The sequence below is a fragment of the Coregonus clupeaformis genome, chromosome 40 (genome assembly GCF_020615455.1).
Source record: "Coregonus clupeaformis isolate EN_2021a chromosome 40, ASM2061545v1, whole genome shotgun sequence".
NCBI classification, from domain to species: domain Eukaryota; kingdom Metazoa; phylum Chordata; class Actinopteri; order Salmoniformes; family Salmonidae; genus Coregonus; species Coregonus clupeaformis.
Window position 1 is genome coordinate 1,867,845 of NC_059231.1, and position 22,517 is coordinate 1,890,361.

The following is a 22,517-nucleotide window of genomic DNA, read 5'->3' on the forward strand; positions in this document are numbered from 1 at the left end:
AGCAGGGAGGCTGCCTCCTGGATGGCTGGGTGGAGCAGGGAAGCTGCGTCCTGGTTGGCTGGGTGGAGCAGGGAGGCTGCCTCCTGGTTGGCTGGGTGGAGCAGGGAGGCTGCCTCCTGGTTGGCTGGGTGGAGCAGGGAGGCTGCCTCCTGGTTGGCTGGATGGAGCAGGGAGGCTGCCTCCTGGATGGCTGGGTGGAGCAGGGAGGCTGCCTCCTGGATGGCTGGGTGGAGCAGGGAGGCTGCCTCCTGGATGGCTGGGTGGAGCAGGGAGGCTGCCTCCTGGATGGCTGGGTGGAGCAGGAGGGCTGCGTCCTGGTTGGCTTGGTGGAGCAGGGAGGCTGCCTTGTCTGTTTGTAGATCACTCTTTCCTGGTTCTGAAGCAGAGCGTAGGGCTCATCATAGTCCTGGATCCTCCCAGCATCTAGAACCTGCAATCAGACACAGGGGAGAGTAGTAGGGCGAGGGCCACACAGCCTACATACTTACCTGCTTAAAAACTATCACTGGTGAGTGATCCACACAGACAATAGAGGGTGAGTGGGAAACTGTAGTTCTTTACTGTCTCAGAACCATCCATGGGCTCCCGAGTGGCGCAGCGGTCTAAGGCACTGCATCTCAGTGCTTGAGGCGTCACTACAGACTAGTTTGATTCCAGGCTGTATCACAACCGGCCGTGATTGGGAGTCCCATAGGGCGGCGCACAATTGGCCCAGCGTTGTCCGGGTTTGGCCGGTGTAGGCCGTCATTGTAAATAAGAATTTGTTCTTAACTGACTTGCCTAGTTAAAGAAAGGTAAAAAAAAGTTAATAATAATTCATGTGACTCACGCCTTCAACAAACACCAGGGTTTGTTTCTGCCTGACGGGGCTGTGGACATTCCCTGTTGGTGCTGTGAAAGTGTGTCAGCCAGATGGTCTAAGCATGGTTATCCATGCATTTATCCATGCATGCATTTCAGCACCGCAAGGGTGATCCTCAACTGTGTCAAAGGCAACGGATCTGCGCAGACGACACCATTTTGTACACATCTGGCCCTTCATTGGACACTGTGTTAACAAACCTCCAAACGAGCTTCAATGCCATACAACACTCCTTCAGTAGCCTCCAACTGCTCTTAAACACTAGTAAAACTAAATGCATGCTCTTCAATCGAACGCTGCTGGCACCAGCCCACCCGACTAGAATCACCACTCTCGACGGGTCTGACCTAGAGTATGTGGACAACTTCAAATACCTAGGTGTCTGGTTAGACTGTAAACTCTCCTTCCAGACTCACATTAAGAATCTCCAATCCAAAGTTAAATCTAGAATCGGCTTCCTATTTCGCAACAAAGCCTCCTTCACTCATGCTGCCAAACATGCCCTCGTAAAACTGACTATCCTACCGATCCTTGACTTCGGCGATGTCATTTACAAAATAGCCTCAAACACTCTACTCAGCAAATTGGATGTAGTCTATCACAGTGCCATCCGTTTTGTCTCCAAAGCCCCATACACTACCCACCACTGTGACCTGTACCCTCTTGTTGGCTGGTCCTCACTACATGTTCGTCGTCAAACCCACTGGCTCCAGGCCATCTATAAATCACTGCTAGGCAAATCCCCGCCTTATCTTAGCTCATTGGTCACCATAGCAGCACCCACCCGTAGTCTGCGCTCCAGCAGGTATATCTCACTGGTCATTCCCAAAGCCAACACCTCCTTTGGCCGCCATTCCTTCCAGTTCTCTGCTGCCAATGACTGGAACGAATTGCAAAAATCTCTGAAGCTGGAGACTCTTATCTCCCTCACTAACTTTAAGCATCAGTTGTCAGAGCACCTTACCGATCACTGCACATGTACACAGCCCATCTGAAATTAGCCCACCCAACTACCTCATCCCTATATTGTTATTTATTTTGCTCTTTTGCACCCCAGTATCTCTATTTGCACATCATCTCTTGCACATCTAGCATTCCAGTGTTAATACTAATTGTAATTATTTTGCACTATAGCCTATTTATTGCCTTACCTCCATAACTTGCTACATTTGCACACACTGTATATTATTTTCTGTTGTATTTTCTGACCTTATGTTTTTTTTACCCCATATGTAACTCTGTGTTGTTGTTTTTATCGCACTGCTTTTCTTTATCTTGGCCAGGTCGCAGTTGTAAATGAGAACTTGTTCTCAACTGGCTTACCTGGTTAAATAAAGGTGAAATAAAAAAAAAGAAAAGGACCATCATGTCTCTGTCATCACAGGCAACGTAAACCAGGTAAAGAATAGCTCCTTTTCTAGGATCTCCACAAAGGCCTAGCATTACATTCTGGCTACCTTTAAACAAGGTACAATTGGCAATGCCCACTCTATAACATCATAAGTCTAATTTTGGAACAGTAACACATAGTATTATAGAACTAGTGTCATCAACAACAGAACACTGTATCTCTGCCTTAGCTAGCTCCATAGAACATATGCAAGCCTATGAGTTTCCTACTCAAGAAAACTCTCCCATTCATCAAGGGTGCAGCTTAATCATTTGGACGAGACAATTCAGGTGTGTCCCAAGTCTGTTCTACCAAACAGCGTGACAATCTGGGGGCGTTTGACCCTTGGCTTTTCTCTTTGCTCCTCTCAATGGCCAGCCAGTCACAGGGTCAGCCAGTGTCCTGGCGGATAGGAAACAAATGCTGCCACAAACGGCACTAATTGGCACCTCTGCAGGCAGTGGGCTGGAAGAGGCCAAAGTGTCACGGGGGCCACGGGCTGGCCTGGGTACCTCTCTTCCCGCCTGGCCTCACTGAGAGGGGGTATGACAAGGGAGTGATGGGTCCGGCTGTCACTTAGAGCTAAACTCTGTGTAGTACTTTGCTGGAATGGCTGATTGTAAAGTCTGACCCTGAGCTATTATTTGATACTGTATTGTACAGTAGGAAGAAGAAATGTGTGCAAGCTATTTCATATCAAGTGTATCTACAGTACTGTGAATGACTCAGTGAAGATGAAGAAGAATGGCTATTACTTTGCCTAAGAAGAAGTGCAGACGCAGTGCTAGCCTCACCGAGATCAGGTCACAGTCGATGATATGATGGTGTTGAATCGGCGGGTGATGGTGAGCACAGTACACACTCTGAACGTCTCCCTGATGGTCTGCTGGATGAGGCTGTAAGCTCTACAGGAGCAGGGGGAAGAGAATATCTCAGCATCCACACAGAAACAATACTCTCTTCCTTTACCCCTGGGCAGGGATTTTATTTTACACATCAAAACAAAGCTAAGGCTAATCCTTAGCTAGATATGGGCAGCTGTACTGAAGTTCACAGGATAGAGTTACAGTGTCACAGTACCAGAGGCCATAGCTTTGAATGACTCCCTGCACATTGACTCGGTACCAGTAACCCCTGTATATAGCCTCGCTATTGTTATTTTTACTGCTGCTCTTTAATTATTTGTTACTTTTATTTAGTATTATTTTATATTGTTTTATTTAGTGTGATTTTTGGTTGTTGTATTCTTTCTTAAAACTGCATTGTTGGTTAAGGGCTTGTAAGTAAGCATTTCACTGTAAGGTCTACACCTGTTGTTTTTCGCACATGTGACAAATACAATTTGATTTGATTTGATTTATGCATGAAGGTTTAAAACATTCTATCTACTTTCATGTTTTAGTTAGATATTTTTGTTCATTATGTTTTTGTTCTATGAAGGTAAAATGGAATGTATGGGAAGGACTCAAGTTACAACATGAGTTACAACATTACAGTGACAACTAGCAGAAACATGAAGGTCAAAGTGTTCTCACCTGGGGTCCATGTTAGCAGTGTTCTCACCTGGGGTCCATGTTAGCAGTGCTCTCACCTGGGGTCCACGTTAGCAGTGTTTTCAACTGGGGTCCACGTTAGCAGTGTTCTCACCTGGGGTCCACATTAGCAATGTTCTCACCTGGGGTCCACATTAGCAGTGTTCTAACCTGGGGTCCACGTTAGCAGTGTTCTCACCTGGGGTCCATATTAGCATTGTTCTAACCTGGGGTCCATGTTAGCAGTGTTCTCACCTGGGGTCCACGTTAGCAGTGTTCTCACCTGGGGTCCACATTAGCAGTGTTCTCACCTGGGGTCCACATTAGCAGTGTTCTCACCTGGGGTCCACATTAGCAGTGTTCTAACCTGGGGTCAACGTTAGCAGTGTTCTAACCTGGGGTCCACATTAGCAGTGTTCTCACCTGGGGTCCATGTTAGCAGTGTTCTCACCTGGGGTCCATGTTAGCAGTGTTTTCACCTGGGGTCCACGTTAGCAGTGTTCTCACCTGGGGTCCACATTAGCATTGTTCTAACCTGGGGTCCATGTTAGCAGTGTTCTAACCTGGGGTCCACGTTAGCAGTGTTCTCACCTGGGGTCCACATTAGCAGTGTTCTCACCTGCGGTCCACATTAGCAGTGTTCTCGCCTGGGGTCCACATTAGCAGTGTTCTAACCTGGGGTCCACGTTAGCAGTGTTCTAACCTGGGGTCCACATTAGCAGTGTTCTCACCTGGGGTCCATGTTAGCAGTGTTCTAACCTGGGGTCCATGTTAGCAGTGTTCTCACCTGGGGTCCACGTTAGCAGTGTTCTCACCTGGGGTCCATGTTAGCAATGTTCTCACCTGGGATCCACGTTAGCAGTGTTCTCACCTGGGGTCCATGTTAGCAGTGTTCTCACCTGGGGTCCATGTTAGCAGTGTTCTCACCTGGGGTCCACGTTAGCAGTATTCTCACCTGGGGTCCACGTTAGCAGTGTTCTAACCTGGGGTCCATGTTAGCCGTGGCCTCGTTGATGATAAGGATCCGGTTCCGTCTGTGGATGGTGCTGGCCAGATAGACCAGTTGCCTCTGACCCACGTTGAAGTTGGAGCCAGACTCAGCCAGCACCGTCCCCAGCCTGGCAGGCAGCTCCTCCACCACAGCCCTCAGCTGCACCTGCAGAGAGAGGAGATGGAGCAGGGACCCTCCATTACCTCTGGAGAAAGGCCTCCCAGGGGGATCTCTTTAAAGAGCCATCCAACACACCATTAACCGGTTGGCACTATGCAGGGCCAGGTCCATAGATGACTTTGGCCACTGCCTCTTGCTTTTATCCATGCCAGCAAACCCATTGAGGAGCGGGGAGACTGGGGACCAGGAGCTGGAGTCCTTCGCTGTGGGGGAAGCCTGCCTTCATCCCCCACAGCACAACACAGCATCTCCCCAGCACTTTGAATGACTCCCAGTTACAAGCTGCCTGAATGGCAGCATTGTGCAGCTGGAACGAGGGATCCCCCCATGGGCCGCCAAGGGGGAAGCATTCAGAGCACATCGCTGGAGTACCTCTCCCAGCGCATTCCACAGGTCCTCGTCTGTGCGCTGGCTGAAAGGGTCCAGATGAAGAGGACAGGGCCCTGCATAGGGATGGATGGATATAGAAAGAGAAGGCCATGGCCAGTTAGGATAATGACAAGGGGGAGACGTTTTGAAAGAGTTAAGACAGCTTGCATAGAGCAGTGCTATGTGTGAGGGAGAGAAGAGTTGTTCACAATGGGGCCTGCGTCGCCACACTCAGGAGCCATGTACAGTGGGGAAAAAAGTATTTAGTCAGCCACCAATTGTGCAAGTTCTCCCACTTAAAAAGATGAGAGAGGCCTGTAATTTTCATCATAGGTACACGTCAACTATGACAGACAAAATGAGAAAAAAAAATCCAGAAAATCACATGGTAGGATTTTTAATGAATTTATTTGCAAATTATGGTGGAAAATAAGTATTTGGTCAATAACAAAAGTTTCTCAATACTTTGTTATATACCCTTTGTTGGCAATGACACAGGTCAAACGTTTTCTGTAAGTCCTCACAAGGTTTTCACACACTGTTGCTGGTATTTTGGCCCATTCCTCCATGCAGATCTCCTCTAGAGCAGTGATGTTTTGGGGCTGTCGCTGGGCAACACAGACTTTCAACTCCCCTCCAAAGATTTTATATGGGGTTGAGATCTGGAGACTGGCTAGGCCACTCCAGGACCTTGAAATGCTTCTTACGAAGCCACTCCTTCGTTGCCCGGGCGGTGTGTTTGGGATCATTGTCATGCTGAAAGACCCAGCCACGTTTCATCTTCAATGCCCTTGCTGATGGAAGGAGGTTTTCACTCAAAATCTCACGATACATGTCCCCATTCATTCTTTCCTTTACACGGATCAGTCGTCCTGGTCCCTTTGCAGAAAAACAGCCCCAAAGCATGATGTTTCCACCCCCATGCTTCACAGTAGGTATGGTGTTCTTTGGATGCAACTCAGCATTCTTTGTCCTCCAAACACGACGAGTTGAGTTTTTACCAAAAAGTTCTATTTTGGTTTCATCTGACCATATGACATTCACCCAATCCTCTTCTGGATCATCCAAATGCACTCTAGCAAACTTCAGACGGGCCTGGACATGTACTGGCTTAAGCAGGGGGACACGTCTGGCACTGCAGGATTTGAGTCCCTGGCGGCGTAGTGTGTTACTGATGGTAGGCTTTGTTACTTTGGTCCCAGCTCTCTGCAGGTCATTCACTAGGTCCCCCCGTGTGGTTCTGGGATTTTTGCTCACCGTTCTGGTGATCATTTTGACCCCACGGGGTGAGATCTTGCGTGGAGCCCCAGATCGAGGGAGATTATCAGTGGTCTTGTATGTCTTCCATTTCCTAATAATTGCTCCCACAGTTGATTTCTTCAAACCAAGCTGCTTACCTATTGTAGATTCAGTCTTCCCAGCCTGGTGCAGGTCTACAATTTTGTTTCTGGTGTCCTTTGACAGCTCTTTGGTCTTGGCCATAGTGGAGTTTGGATAGTGACTGTTTGAGGTTGTGGACAGGTGTCTTTTATACTGATAACAAGTTCAAACAGGTGCCATTAATACAGGTAACGAGTGGAGGACAGAGGAGCCTCTTAAAGAAGAAGTTACAGGTCTGTGAGAGCCAGAAATCTTGCTTGTTTGTAGGTGACCAAATACTTATTTTCCACCATAATTTGCAAATAAATTCATTAAAAATCCTACAATGTGATTTTCAGGATTTTATTTTCTCAATTTGTCTGTCATAGTTGACGTGTACCTATGATAAAAATTACAGGCCTCTCTCATCTTTTTAAGTGGGAGAACATGCACAATTGGTGGCTGACTAAATACTTTTTTCCCCCACTGTATGTCTCAGTCACCAGATCTCAACCCAATTGAACACTTATGGGAGATTCTGGAGCAGGGCCTGAGACAGCGTTTTCCACCACCATCAAGAAAAAAACAAATTATGAAATTTCTTGTGAAAGAAAGGTTTCGCATCCCTCCAATAGAGTTCCAGACACTTATAGAATCTATGCCAAGGCACATTAAAGCTGTTCTGGCGGCACGTGGTGGCCCAACGCCCTGTTAAGACACTTTATGTTGGTCTTTCCTTTATTCACTTGGCTGACTTTTCTCCAGGCTATAAAATGCAGCTTGGAGCAGGTCTGTGTGGACTGTGTGAGCTCTGTGTATTTACAGTGAGCTACACACCTGTATCAAGGTTCAGTCGTACAACCACCCTTAAGAGAATAAATACAGCTCTTTATTGTAGTGCAGTCAAAACAGCTCGCCTCTCCAAAGGCACTGTTCCAGCATGCCCTTGTGTTTGCTGTTAACCTGGCAAACAGGAGCACGGCTAAATGTAATCACATCAAGCCTCCTACAACATATTTATTCAGAAATCCTACCCCAATGTACAGGGGACTCTCCTTTCTATCCATAACAAAAACATCAGGCCATTCACGGAACACTATAAAGCTAGCAGTGTTGGGGAAGCTACTCTGAAAATATACTGTAGTTTACCAAGCTACCAAATACTTCACACTAGAAGAAGTTAAGCTACACTAAAGCTACCCTTAAGAAAAATATAGTTTACTTAACTGAAGTTACTTAAAAAAAACAGTTCACTACTTCCAAACTACTTTGTGAAAAAATATCAGATCTAAATCTGAAATGTCATAGACTACAAATTGCAAGAACAGATCTGTAGTCAGATGTTAAATGAATGTCTAATTTAGCCTATTAAACACCATAAGTGAGAATTAGGGAGGTCTGATGCCAGTAGTTAGCTACACCACAACATGGCTAAACTGAAAACACTACCACGTTTTGAATTTAGTTCAACGACCACCAAGCTACTGCAAAATGTAGTTAAATTATTAGTTGAACTACATGTAGTTCACTACTCTCCAACACTAAAAGCTAGATAACATTTTCATGGGATAATTTCCTCATTATTTTATCACTAAATACTTGAGGGCTTTTCTTCTGCGACACACAACAGAGTTTATGGGCATAATGATAAGATGATGATGAGAAACTGTCCCGTCCACAATGCAGTGGAGGGAAGACTATAATACATCAACTTTACTCAAGATGCTAATCTGACCTCCTATCAAGATAGAATGTTGACCTGGCAACGGCAAGATAGAATGTTGACCTGGCAACGGCAAGACAGAATGATCACCTGGCAACGGCAAGATAGAATGTGTGTGAACACACAAACATACACACGCCTCAACAGACTTTTGTGTCAGTCTCGAAAAACCCATGGCAAGTGTTCAACTTTGAGCAGATCCCTTGAAAACAGAGCTGTGAATTTGAAGCATTCAGAAGTGCATCCCTTTCTCTCTAAAAACCTAAAAATGGTTCCACCTCTCTACTCCCAATGAGCTTTTCCCTGCCACCAGCAGACAGACTTGTCATTAAGCCAGCTCAGGTCCCAATTCAGACTATATAGTTTTGTACTCGATGTTAAGTTGAAAAAACACCTCCAACAATCATAAGGCCTTTGCCGACAAATTCATTTTGAGATTTTATTCCTGAGATTTCAATAGAACCTAAAATTGATTATTTGTAATGCCATATACTAATAAAAGTTTATCATATTCAAATCTGAGGGGAGCTGGAGAATAATAAAAGTCCTCATTGGCAATTTATAGATTACATACAATCTGAAGATTCCACATCATGGCCACAAGCATCTTATATCAAGTTATTTTCTATTTGAAAGGCTGAGTGAATATCACTTATACTATGAGATATGTCAGGGGAGATATAAAAAACGAGTTTGAAATGTACATTTGTACAGTGGCTTGCGAAAGTATTGACCCCCCTTGGCATTTTTCCTATTTTGTTGCCTTACAACTTGGAATTAAAGTGGATTTTTTGTGGGTTTGTATCATTTGATTTACACAACATGCCTACCACTTTGAAGATGCAAAATATTTGTTTTTGTGAAACAAGAAATAAGACAAAAAAACGGAAAACTTGAGCGTAAATAACCATTCACACCCCCCAAAGTCAATACTTTGTAGAGCCACCTTTTGAAGCAATTACAGCTGCAAGTCTCTTGGGGTATGTCTCTATAAGCTTGGCACATCTAGCCACTGGGATCTTTGCCCTTTCTTCAAGGCAAAACTGCTCCAGCTCCTTCAAGTTGGATGGGTTCCGCTGGTGTACAGCAATCTTTAAGTCATACCACAGATTCTCAATTGGATTGAGGTCTGGGTTTTGACTAGGCCATTCCAATACGTTTAAATGTTTCCCCTTAAACCACTCGAGTGTTTCTTTAGCAGTATGCTTAGGGTCATTGTCCTACCTGAAGGTGAACCTCCGTCCCAGTCTCAAATCTCTGGAAGACTGAAACAGCTTTCCCTCAAGAAATTCCCTGTATTTAGCGCCATCCATCATTCCTTCAATTCAGACCAGTTTCCCAGTCCCTGCCGATGAACAACATCCCCACAGCATGATGCTGCCACCACCGTGCTTCACTGTGGGGATGGTGTTCTCAGGGTGATGAGAGGTGTTGGGTTTGCGCCAGACATTTTCCTTGATGGCCAACAAGTTCAATTTTAGTCTCATCTGACCAGAGTACCTTCTTCCATATGTTTGTGGAGTCTCCCACATGCCTTTTGGCGAACACCAAACATGTTTGCTTATTTTTCTCTTTAAGCAATGGCTTTTTTTCTGGCCACTCTTCTGTAAAGCCCAGCTCTGTGGAGTGTATGGCTTAAAGTCGTCCTATGGTCAGATACTCCAATCTCCACTGTGGAGCTTTGCAGCTCCTTCAGGGTTATCTTTGGTCTCTTTGTTGCCTCTCTGATCAATGCCCTCCTTACCTGGTCAATGAGTTTTGGTGGGCGGCCCTCTCTTGGCAGGTTTGTTGTGGTGCCATATTCTTTCAATATTTTAATAATGGATTTAATGGTGCTCCGTGTTCAAAGTTTCAGATATTTTTTTATAACCCAACCCTGATCTGTACTTCTCCACAACTTTGTCCCTGACCTGTTTGGAGAGCTCCTTGGACTTCATGGTGCCGTTTGTTTGGTGGTGCTCCTTGCTTAGTGGTGTTGCAGACTCTGGGGCCTTTCAGAACAGGTGTATATATACTGAGATCATGTGACAGATCATGTGACACTTAGATTGCACACAGGTGGACTTTATTTAACTAATTATGTGACTTCTGAAGGTAATTGGTTGCACCAGATCTTATTTAGGGGCTTCATAGCAAAGGGAGTGAATACATATGCTGTGAGAGTGTGATTTGAAGGAGTCAGGCGCAGGAGGGTAAATCACAGAATAAAGAGTTTATTCCATAGTACACAGTTACGCTGGATAGCGTCAACAGCACAGTGCGTAATACAGGCGCACTGGAACACAATACAGGCACACGGGGAGAAATAACCCCGGCAATACAAAGTACGGGTAGCTCAATCGAGCTACACTCATCTTCACATAAAACAATCACCCACAAGGACAAGGGGGCAGAGGGAACACTTATACACGGACTAATGAGGGGATATGAACCAGGTGTGTGTAATTGACAAGACAAGACAAATGGAATGATGAATAATGGAGCGGCAGTGGCTAGTAAGCCGGTGACGACGAACGCCGAAACCTGCCCGAACAAGGAGGGGAGGCAGCCTTGGTGGAAGTCGTGACATATGCACGCACCCCTTTTCCGTTATTTATTTTTCAGAATGTTTTGAAACAAGTTATTTTTTTCATTTCACTTCACCAATTTGGACTATTTTGAAATCCAATCTTGGTAATATTAGTAATACCAATCATACTACGCGTCTTTCAATCTTGCCAAAATAAAGGAAACAAATGAGCAAATGAGGGCTACAAAGTACGTATATTGAAAGCAGGTGCTTCCACACAGGTGTGTTTCCTGAGGTTCCTGAGATTTTAACAGAGGAAAAATAAGACATGAATCTTTACTCATTGATCATCTCTATTCTGTATGTGTGCAGATAGAGTGCTGCTACTCTGAGCTAAGTCACGTCACTTATGAGTTTAGAACAGAAGTCATCTAATACTACCTCCCCACCCCCCATTCTGCCCTGTTTGTGGCTTTACCCATGATGCAACTGCCTTTCCCCCTGTCAGAACGAGCAGTGCCCAAAATGAAAACATCTCTTCCAGATCACTCAGAAAAACAAAAACAATAACAGTTTTAATACAGGAGTGAATCTTTATCTGGTAAGCTATTGCTACAAAAAACTCATCAAAGTCATACCATAGACCTTAAATTAATAATGCACTTGTTTTGAAGAAATCTTGGCTGCAGAGTGTGAAATGTTCAACACTTGGGCTAAATTATGTTGGTAGGCCTATGAGGGGGACTGTGAGGATGGGGGTGGTGGAGAAGAGAGAAGTCTTCTAAGCAGCTTTTCTGATGTTTCGGGGGAAGAGGGCTAATCTCCTGTCACTGACAGGAAAGGGAACTGATTTGCTCTACTCTGCTCTGAGCTGGGCCATGGGAGTCTTTTCCCCTCGTCGCCGCAGAGCACTGACACTCACCCGCGGGATGGCATTTTCCTAAATCCATATCACTTTCAACAAGCGAAAATAAAGTTAAACTGTCTCAAGGCATCCGTTTGCCTCACTTTCCAAAATCCCCTGAGTGACGACTTTGCTTTGAAACCAACACGGACGTAAAAAGCAGGCCAAAACTCACAAAGGTGGGAGGGTTTGGGTTATCAATAGAAGAGCTTTGCACCTCCTTCAGGGTTATCTTTGGTCTCTTTGTTGCCTCTCTGATTAATGCCCTCCTTGCCTGGTCTGTGAGTTCTGGTGAGCGGCCCTCTCTTGAGAGGTTTGTTGTGGTGCCATATTCTTTATATTTTTTAATAATGGATTTAATGGTGCTCCGTGGGATGTTCAAAGTTTTTTTTATAACCCAACCCTCGGATTCAGATTCCCAAAGATGGGCTTCTAATTAATCAGCAATATCACATTGCTGCTTGGATTCAAACAAAGAATATAAAAAGCTATCTGAATTCAATCTAGACATCACCTTGTGGAATCACTATACGCAAGTATGGACATTGAATAGTAGTAAATGTAACACCTGGACACCTTTTCTCTGGATCTGAATACCGTGATTATGTTCTTCAGGACTGTCCGCGCTGTAGGAGAAGTTGACCCGGTCGAAGGTGATGAAGCCCTGCCTGGCCCAATCAGGCGGAGGGTGTTTGTCCATCTCCCAGGGTGCTTCACTCTCCAGTTCTGTGTGCTCCAGCACCCTCTCCACTGACGTCATCTGGACAGTCAGAACATTATTACAGAACCAGTGTTATTCTATGGCCATGAACAGGATCAGCTATACATTAGCATTTTAAAAACAAACATTATTTCACCTTTATTTAACTAGGTAAGCCAGTTGAGAACAAGTTCTCATTTACAACTGCGACCTGGCCAAGATAAAGCAAAGCAGTGCGATAAAAACAATAATAACACAGAGTTACATATGGAATAAACAAAAACGTACAGTCAATAACAGAATAGAAAATCTATATACAGTGGGGAAAAAAAGTATGTAGTCAGCCACCAATTGTGCAAGTTCTCCCACTTAAAAAGATGAGAGAGGCCTGTAATTTTCATCATAGGTACACGTCAACTATTACAGACAAAATGAGATTTTTTTTCCAGAAAATCACATTGTGTCATAAGGTGCTGAAGGTGGGTGTGGTGTATGAATCAGGCGCAGGACGCAGAGGCTCAGTCCAAAGGCTTTAGTGCAAAATTCACACAAAACAAAAGCACAATAAGCCTGAAGGCGAATACTAGGCGCACACAGGCGACAAAATAAACGGCGCACAAAACATGTGCAAAGTAACCACTCCAAAACACTGGAGGGAAATAGTAGCTCCAACACGTAACAGAAGCGCAATCACACACAAACACAGACACACACAACGAGAACTAAATAGAACACTAACGAGGACTAACTAGACACAGGTGTAAAACATTAAGACCAAACCAAACGAACATGAAACATAGATCGGTGGCAGCTAGTACTCCGGGGACGACGACCGCCGAAGCCTGCCCGAACCAGGAGGAGGAGCAGCCTCGGCCGAAACCGTGACACATTGTAGGATTTTTAATGAATTTATTTGCAAATTATGGTGGAAAATAAGTATTTGGTCAATAACAAAAGTTTCTCAATACTTTGTTATATACCCTTTGTTGGCAAGGACACAGGTCAAACGTTTTCTGTAAGTCTTCACAAGGTTTTCACACACTGTTGCTGGTATTTTGGCCCATTCCTCCATGCAGATCTCCTCTAGAGCAGTGATGTTTTGGGGCTGTCGCTGGGCAACACGGACTTTCAACTCCCTCCAAAGATTTTCTATGGAGTTGAGATCTGGAGACTGGCTAGGCCACTCCAGGACCTTGAAATGCTTCTTACGAAGCCACTCCTTCGTTGCCCGGGCGGTGTGTTTGGGATCATTGTCATGCTGAAAGACCCAGCCATGTTTCATCTTCCATGCCCTTGCTGATGGAAGGAGGTTTTCACTCAAAATATCACGATACATGGCCCCATTCATTCTTTCCTTTACACGGATCAGTCGTCCTGGTCCCTTTGCAGAAAAACAGCTCCACCCCCATGCTTCACAGTAGGTATGGTGTTCTTTGGATGCAACTCAGCATTCTTTGTCCTCCAAACACGACGAGTTGAGTTTTTACCAAAAAGTTCTATTTTGGTTTCATCTGACCATATGACATTCTCCCAATCCTCTTCTGAATCATCCAAATGCACTCTAACAAACTTCAGATGGGCCTGGACATGTACTGGCTTAAGCAGGGGGACACGTCTGGCACTGCAGGATTTGAGTCCCTGGCGGCGTAGTGTGTTACTGATGGTAGGCTTTGTTACTTTGGTCCCAGCTCTCTGCAGGTCATTCACTAGGTCCCCCCGTGTGGTTCTGGGCTCACCGTTCTTGTGATCATTTTGACCCCACGGGGTGAGATCTTGCGTGGAGCCCCAGATCGAGGGAGATTATCAGTGGTCTTGTATGTCTTCCATTTCCTAATAATTGCTCCCACAGTTGATTTCTTCAAACCAAGCTGCTTACCTATTGCAGATTCAGTCTTCCCAGCCTAGTGCAGGTCTACAATTTTGTTTCTGGTGTCCTTTGACAGCTCTTTGGTCTTGGCCATAGTGGAGTTTGGAATGTGACTGTTTGAGGTTGTGGACAGGTGTCTTTTATACTGATAACAAGTTCAAACAGGTGCCATTAATACAGGTAACGAGTGGAGGACAGAGGAGCCTCTTAAAGAAGAAGTTACAGGTCTGTGAGAGCCAGAAATCTTGCTTGTTTGTAGGTGACCAAATACTTATTTTCCACCATAATTTGCAAATAAATTCATAAATAATCCTACAATGTGATTTTCTGGATTTTTTTTCTCTCAATTTGTCTGTCATAGTTGACGTGTACCTATGACGAAAATTACAGGCCTCTCTCATCTTTTTAAGTGGGAGAACTTGCACAATTGGTGGCTGACTAAATACTTTTTTCCCCCACTGTACAGTGTGTGCAAATGTAGTATGTTATGGAGGTAAGGCAATAAATAGGCCATAGTGCAAAAAAAATACAATTTAGTATTAACACTGGAGTGATAGATGTGCAGAAGATGATGTGCAAATAGAGATACTGGGGTGCAAATGAGCAAAATAAATAACAATGTAAATAACAATATGGGGATGAGGTAGTTGGGTGGGCTAATTACAGATGGGCTGTGTACAGGTGTAGTGATCGGTAAGCTTCTCTGACAACTGATGCTTAAAGTTAGTGAGGGAGATAAGTGTCTCCAGCTTCAGAGATTTTGGCAGTTCGTTCCAGTCATTTGCAGCAGAGAACTGGAAGGAATGGCGGCCAATGGAGGTGTTGGCTTTGGGGATGACCAGTGAGATATAACTGCTGGAACGCATATTATTGGTGGGTGCTATGGTGACCAATGATAAGACGGGGATTTGCCTAGAAGTGATTTATAGATGACCTGGATCCAGTGGGTTTGGCGACGAATATGTAGTGAGGGCCAGCCAACGAGAGCGTACAGGTCACAATGGTGGGTAGTATATGGGGCTTTGGTGACAAAACGGATGGCACTGTGATAGACTACATCCAATTTGCTGAGTAGAGTGTTGGAAGCTATTTGGTAAATGACATCGCCGAAGTTAAAGATCGGTAGGGTAGTCAGTTTTACGAGGGCATGTTTAGCAGCATGAATGAAGGAGGCTTTGTTGCGAAATAGGAAGCCGACACAAAGCTCTCCCTCGCCCTCCATTTGGCAAATCTGACCATAACTCTATCCTCCTGATTCCTGCTTATAAGCAAAAAGTAAAGCAGGAAGCACCAGTGACTCGGTTAATAAAAAAGTGGTCAGATGACGCAGATGCTAAGCTACAGGACTGTTTTGCTAGCACAGACTGGAACATGTTCCGGGATTCTTCAGATAGCATTGAGGAGTACACCACATCAGTCACTGGCTTCATCAATAAGTGCATCGATGATGTCGTCCCCACAGTGACCGTACGTACATACCCCAACCAGAAGCCATGGATTACAGGAAACATCCGCACTGAGCTAAAGGATAGAGCTGCCACTTTCAAGGAGCGGGACTCTAACCCGGACGCTTATAAGAAATCCCGCTATGCCTTCCGACGAACCATCAAACAGACAAAGAGTAAATACAGGACTAAGATTGAATCGTACTACACTGGCTCTGACGCTCGTCGGATGTGGCAGGGCTTGAAAACTATTACAGACTACAAAGGGAAGCACAGCCGCAAGCTGCCCAGTGACACAAGCCTACCAGACGAGCTAAACCACTTCTATGCTCGCTTCGAGGCAAGCAACACTGAAGCATGCATGAGAGCACCAGCTGTTCCGGATGACTATGTGATCATGCTCTCCGTAGCCGATGTGAGTAAGACTTTTATGCAGGTCAACATTCACAAGGCCGCAGGGCCAGATGGATTACCAGGACGTGTACTCCGAGCATGTGCTGACCAACTGGCAAGTGTTTTGACTGACATTTTCAACATGTTCCTGACTGAGTCTGTAATACCAACATGTTTCAAGCAGACCACCATAGTCCCCGTGCCCAAGGACTCTAAGATAACCTGCCTAAATGACTACCGACCCGTAGCACTGACGTCTGTAGCCATGAAGTGCTTTGAAAGGCTGGTCATGGCTCACATCAACAGCATTATCCCAGAAACCCTAGACCCACTCCAATTTGCATACCGCCCCAACAGATCCACAGATGATGCAATCTCTATTGCACTCCACACTGCCCTTTCCCACCTGGACAAGAGGAACACCTACGTGAGAATGCTATTCATTGACTACAGCTCAGCATTCAACACCATAGTGCCCTCAAAGCTCATCACTAAGCTAAGGATCCTGGGACTAAACACCTCCCTCTGCAACTGGATCCTGGACTTCCTGACGGACCGCCCCCAGGTGGTAAGGGTAGGTAACAACACATCTGCCACACTGATCCTCAACACGGGGGCCCCTCAGGGGTGCGTGCTCAGTCCCCTCCTGTACTCCCTGTTCACCCATGACTGCATGGCCAGGCACGACTCCAACACCATCATTAAGTTTGCCGACGACACAACAGTGGTAGGCCTGATCACCGACAACAATGAGACAGCCTATTGGGAGGAGGTCAGAGACCTGGCCGTGTGGTGCCAGGACAACAACCTCTCCCTCAACGTGACCAAGACAAAGGAGATGATTGTGGACTACAGGAGGACTGAGCACGCCCCCATTCTCATCGACGGGGCTGTAGTGGAACAGGTTGAGAGCTTCAAGTTCCTTGGTGTCCACATCACCAACGAACTATCATGGTCCAAACACACCAAGACAGTTGTGAAGAGGGCACGACAAAGCCTATTCCCCCTCAGGAGACTGAAAAGATTTGGCATGGGTCCTCAGATCCTCAAAAAATTATACAGCTGCACCATCGAGAGCATCCTGACTGGTTGCATCACCGCCTGGTATGGCAACTGCTTGGCCTCCGACCGCAAGGCACTACAACTACAGAGGGTAGTGCGTACGGCCCAGTACATCACTGGGGCCAAGCTTCCTGCCATCCAGGACCTCTATACCAGGCGGTGTCAGAGGAAGGCCCTCAAAATTGTCAAAGACTCCAGCCACCCTAGTCATAGACTGTTCTCTCTGCTACCGCACGGCAAGCGGTACCGGAGTGCCAAGTCTAGGTCCAAAATACTTCTCAACAGCTTCTACCCCCAAGCCATAAGACTCCTGAACAGCTAATCATGGCTACCTGGACTATTTGCACTGCCCCCCCACCCCATCCTTTTACGCTGCTGCTACTCTGTTAATTATTTATGCATAGTCACTTTAACTCTACTCACAGTTACATATTACTTCAACTACCTCAACTAGCCGGTGCCCCCGCACATTGACTCTGCACCGGTACCCCCCTGTATATATAGCCTCCCTACTGTTATTTTATTTGACTTCTGCTCTTTTTTTCTCAACACTTTTTTTGTTGTTGTTTTATTTTTTGTTAAAAATAAATGCACTGTTGGTTAAGGGCTGTAAGTAAGCATTTCACTGTAATGTCTGCACCTGTTGTATTCGGCACATGTGGCCAATAAAATTTGATTTGATTTGATTTGATTTAACTTTGGATTGGAGATGCTTAATGTGAGTCTGGAAGGAGAGTTTACGGTCTAACCAGACACCTAGGTATTTGTAGTTGTCCACATATTCTAAGTCAGACCCGCCGAGAGTAGTGATTCTAGTCGGGCGGGCGGGTGCAAGCAGCGTTCGATTGAAGAGCATGCATTTAGTTTTACTAGCGTTTAAGAGCAGTTGGAGGCCATGGAAGGTGTGTTGTATGGCATTGAAGCTCGTTTGGAGGTTTGTTAACACAGTGTCCAATGAAGGGCCAGATGTATACAAAATGGTGTCGTCTGCGTAGAGGTGGATCTGAGAGTCACCAGCAGCAAGAGCGACATCATTGATATACACAGAGAATAGAGTCTGCCCGATAATTGAACCCTGTGGCACCCCCATAGAGACTGCCAGAGGTCCAGACAACAGGCCCTCCGATTTGACACATTGAACTCTATCTGAGAAGTAGTTGGTAAACCAGGCGAGGCAGTCATTTGCGAAACAAAGGCTATTTAGTCTGCCAATAAGAATGCAGTGATTGACAGAGTCAAAAGCCTTGGCCAGGTTGATGAAGACGGCTGCACAGTACTGTCTTTTATCGATCGCGGTTATTATATCGTTTAGGACCTTGAGCGTGGCTGAAGTGCACCCATGACCAGCTCGGAAACCAGATTGCATAGCGGAGAAGGTACGGTGGGAATCTAAATGGTCGGTGATCTGTTTGTTAACTTGGCTTTCAAATACTTTCGAAAGGCAGGGCAGGATGGATATAGGTCTGTAACAGTTTGGATCTAGAATGTCACCCCCTTTGAAGAGGGGGATGACCGCGGCAGCTTTCCAATCTCTGTGGATCTCAGATGATACGAAAGAGAGGTTGAACAGGCTAGTAATAGGGGTTGCGACAATTTCGGCGGCTATTTTTAGAAAGAAAGGGTCCAGATTGTCTAGCCCAGCTGATTTGTAGGGGTCCAGATTTAGCAGCTCTTTCAGGACATCAGCTATCTGAATTTGGGTGAAGGAGAAGCGGGGGCGGCATGGGCAAGTTGCACCGAGGGTGCAGAGCTGGTGGCCGGGGTAGGGGTAGCCAGGTGGAAACCATGGCCAGCCATAGCAAAATGCTTATTGAAATTCTCGATTATCGTAGATTTATCGGTGGTGACAGTGTTTCCTAGCCTCAGTGCAGTGGGTAGCTGGGAGGAGGTGCTCTTATTCTCCATGGACTTTACAGTGTCCCAAAACTTTTTGGAGTTAGTGCTACAGGATGCACATTTCTGTTTGAAAAAGCTAGCCTTTGCTTTCCTAACTGCTTGTGTATATTGGTTCCTGACTTCCCTGAAAAGTTGCATATCGCGCGGGCTGTTCGATGCTAATGCAGTACGCCACAGGATGTTTTTGTGCTGGTCAAGGGCAGTCAAGTCTGGGGTGAACCAGGGGCTATATCTGTTCTTAGTTCTGTATTTTTTGAATGGGTCATGCTTATTTAAGATGGAGAGGAAAGCACTTTTGAAGAACATCCAGGCATCCTCTACTGACGGAATGAGGTCAATATCCATCCAGGATACCCGGGCCAGGTCAATTAGAAAGGCCTGCTCGCTGAAGTGTTTTAGGGAGCGTTTGACAGTAATGACGGGTGGTCGTTTGACAGCGGACCCATTACGGACGCAGGCAATGAGGCAGTGATCGCTGAGATCCTGGTTGAAGACAGTGGAGGTGTATTTAGAGAGTAAATTAGTCAGGATGATATCTATGAGGGTGCCCATGTTTACGGATTTAGGGTTGTACCTGGTAGGTTCCTTGATGATTTGTGTGAGATTGAGGGCATCTAGTTTAGATTGTAGGACGGCCGGAGTGTTAAGCATATCCCAGTTTAGGTCACCAAGCAGTACGAACTCTGAGGATAGATGGGGGGCAAGTAATTCACATATGGTCCAGGGCACAGCTGGGGGCTGAGGGGGGTCTGTAGCAAGCAGCAACAGTGAGAGACTTATTTCTGGAAAGGTGGATTTTTAGAAGTAGAAGTTCAAACTGTTTGGGCACAGACCTGGATAGTATGATAGAGCTCTGCAGGCTATCTCTATAGTAGATTGCAACTCCGCCCCCTTTGGCAGTTCTATCTAGATGGAAAATGTTGTTGTTCGGAATGGACATTTCTGAATTTTTGGTGGCCTTACTAAGCCAAGATTCAGACACTGGTAGAACATCAGGGTTGGCAGAGTGTGCTAACGCAGTGAATAATTGAGCCGGTCTCCGCATGTATGGGGTGTGGGACAAAGGAGCTCTCTGAGGCTGGTTGAGCTGAACTTGGGGCTCTACAGTGAAATTGTATAATAAGAACTAACCCAAACAGCAAATGGCTAGGCATATTGATATGGGAGAGAGGCATAATACAATCACAGGTGTTATTCGAGAGGGCTAAGACAACAACTGGTAATGGCGACGAAAGTTTGGGCTGAGGATAAACAGATAAACAGGATGGGGTACCGGGTAAAGGAACAGTCCAGCAGGCATTAGCTGTGTAGTTGAGTGATCATAAGGTCCAGTGAACAGCACTAAGTAAGTCCGGGAGCAGATCGTAGGCTTCTAAAGCACAGGCGAGCAGGAGGCACGGCTGTTGATTGCTCGTGCTAGCGGGCCGGGGCTAGCAGATGGATCTTTGTGGTCATCGCAACGGGAAGCCTGTTGATACCACATCAGACGATTACGTCGGCAGACCAGTCGTGATGGATCGGAGGGGCTCCGTGTCAACACTATGAGGTCCCGTCCGGTTGACAGAGAGGTAGATAGCCGGGAGATGGGCCTGGCTCGAGGCTAGCTCAAGGCTAACTGGGGCTAGCTTCAGACAGTGGTGATTAGCCAACAACAACAACAGCCACTCGGTTGCAGCTAGCTAGTTGCGATGATCCGGTGTTAAGGTCCAGTGATTCCGGCAGAAAATCCGATATGCTCTGGCTCGATAGCACGATATGCAGACTGTGCAGACTGGCCGATAATTGTCCAGGTTAGAGCTGGCTGGTAGGCAGTGCAGGCCACGGACAATGGTGAAGACCACTAACGGTGGCTAATAGCAAGTAGCTAGTTAGCTGGCTGGCTAAAGGTTCTGGATAAAAATAAATAATAGAATCCGTTCCACATTGGGTGAGGCGGGTTGCAGGAAAGTATATTTAGTTAATTGAGAAATATATACGAAAATATATACGAAAAAGAAAAAGAAAAAACAGGCTATTTACATGAGGACACTATAGAAAACACGACCGCACTGCTACGCCATCTTGGATGACTAGAATCTACTAGATCTATATTTCACATATTATTTGAACGGCAATATTGGACTGTTTTATCTTTGTATTTATTGAACTATTCTTTAACCAGGTAAGTCAACACATTGATGTTTCAGTAAATTAGATTGTACCATGTTCTTCAACGCTGCTCTCTGTCTGACTCCCCACTGGAACATCCCGATGAGGGTCACTGCATAGGACACAACCAGGCCCATACAACCAGGCCCATACAACCAGGCCCACACAACCAGGCCCACACAACCAGGCCCACACAACCAGGCCCACACAACCAGGCCCACACAACCAGGCTCACACAGCACCTGCCTTCAAGTCTGTCACAACAGCATAAAGAGAGACTCACTCACTGTACTCTATATGCAGATATATATGGGTTATTCTATGGCAGCCATACCATACTGTTCCATTCCTGAGGAACAGGCAGCTTCAGGCAGTGATGCTGATAAATATGGAGCAGATGCCATCCAGACGCACAGCGAACCATCCGGACGTGGTCAGGAATAAGAACCAGGCCTCTGTCAACAAACACAGAATAATTCATAACTATTACATTACACAATATCAGAATTGTAATTATGTGTGTAGAGTTGTAGTTAGATGTAAATTCTGACCAGAGTGAAGGTCTTGATGTGTGTCAACCATCTGCTGGATCCTCTACTGGCCTTTGAAGGCATGGATGGTCCACAGCAGGCCGTGGAGGGAAGAGAACAGGTGGAAGAAGACTGGTCTCCGGGCTGTAGGGGAACATAATACTGAATGAAGAAGTGTAGAAGACTGGTCTCCGGGCTGTAGGGGAACATAATACTGAATGAAGAAGTGTAGAAGACTGGTCTCCGGGCTGTAGGGGAACATAATACTGAATGACGAAGTGTAGAAGACTGGTCTCCTGGCTGTAGGGGAACATGATACTGAATGAAGAAGTGTAGAAGACTGGTCTCCGGGCTGTAGGGGAACATAATACTGAATGAAGAAGTGTAGAAGACTGGTCTCCGGGCTGTAGGGGAACATAATACTGAATGAAGAAGTGTAGAAGACTGGTCTCCGGGCTGTAGGGGAACATAATACTGAATGAAGAAGTGTAGAAGACTGGTCTCCGGGCTGTAGGGGAACATAATACTGAATGAAGAAGTGTAGAAGACTGGTCTCCGGGCTGTAGGGGAACATAATACTGAATGAAGAAGTGTAGAAGACTGGTCTCCGGGCTGTAGGGGAACATAATACTGAATGAAGAAGTGTAGAAGACTGGT

The 22,517-nt window shown here is 45.8% G+C and overlaps 1 pseudogene; it reads right to left on the minus strand.

Moving 5' to 3' along the window:
- Positions 1-354: 354 nt before the first annotated feature.
- On the minus strand, positions 355-22,174 carry LOC121554893 (annotated as a pseudogene).
- Positions 22,175-22,517: the final 343 nt, after the last annotated feature.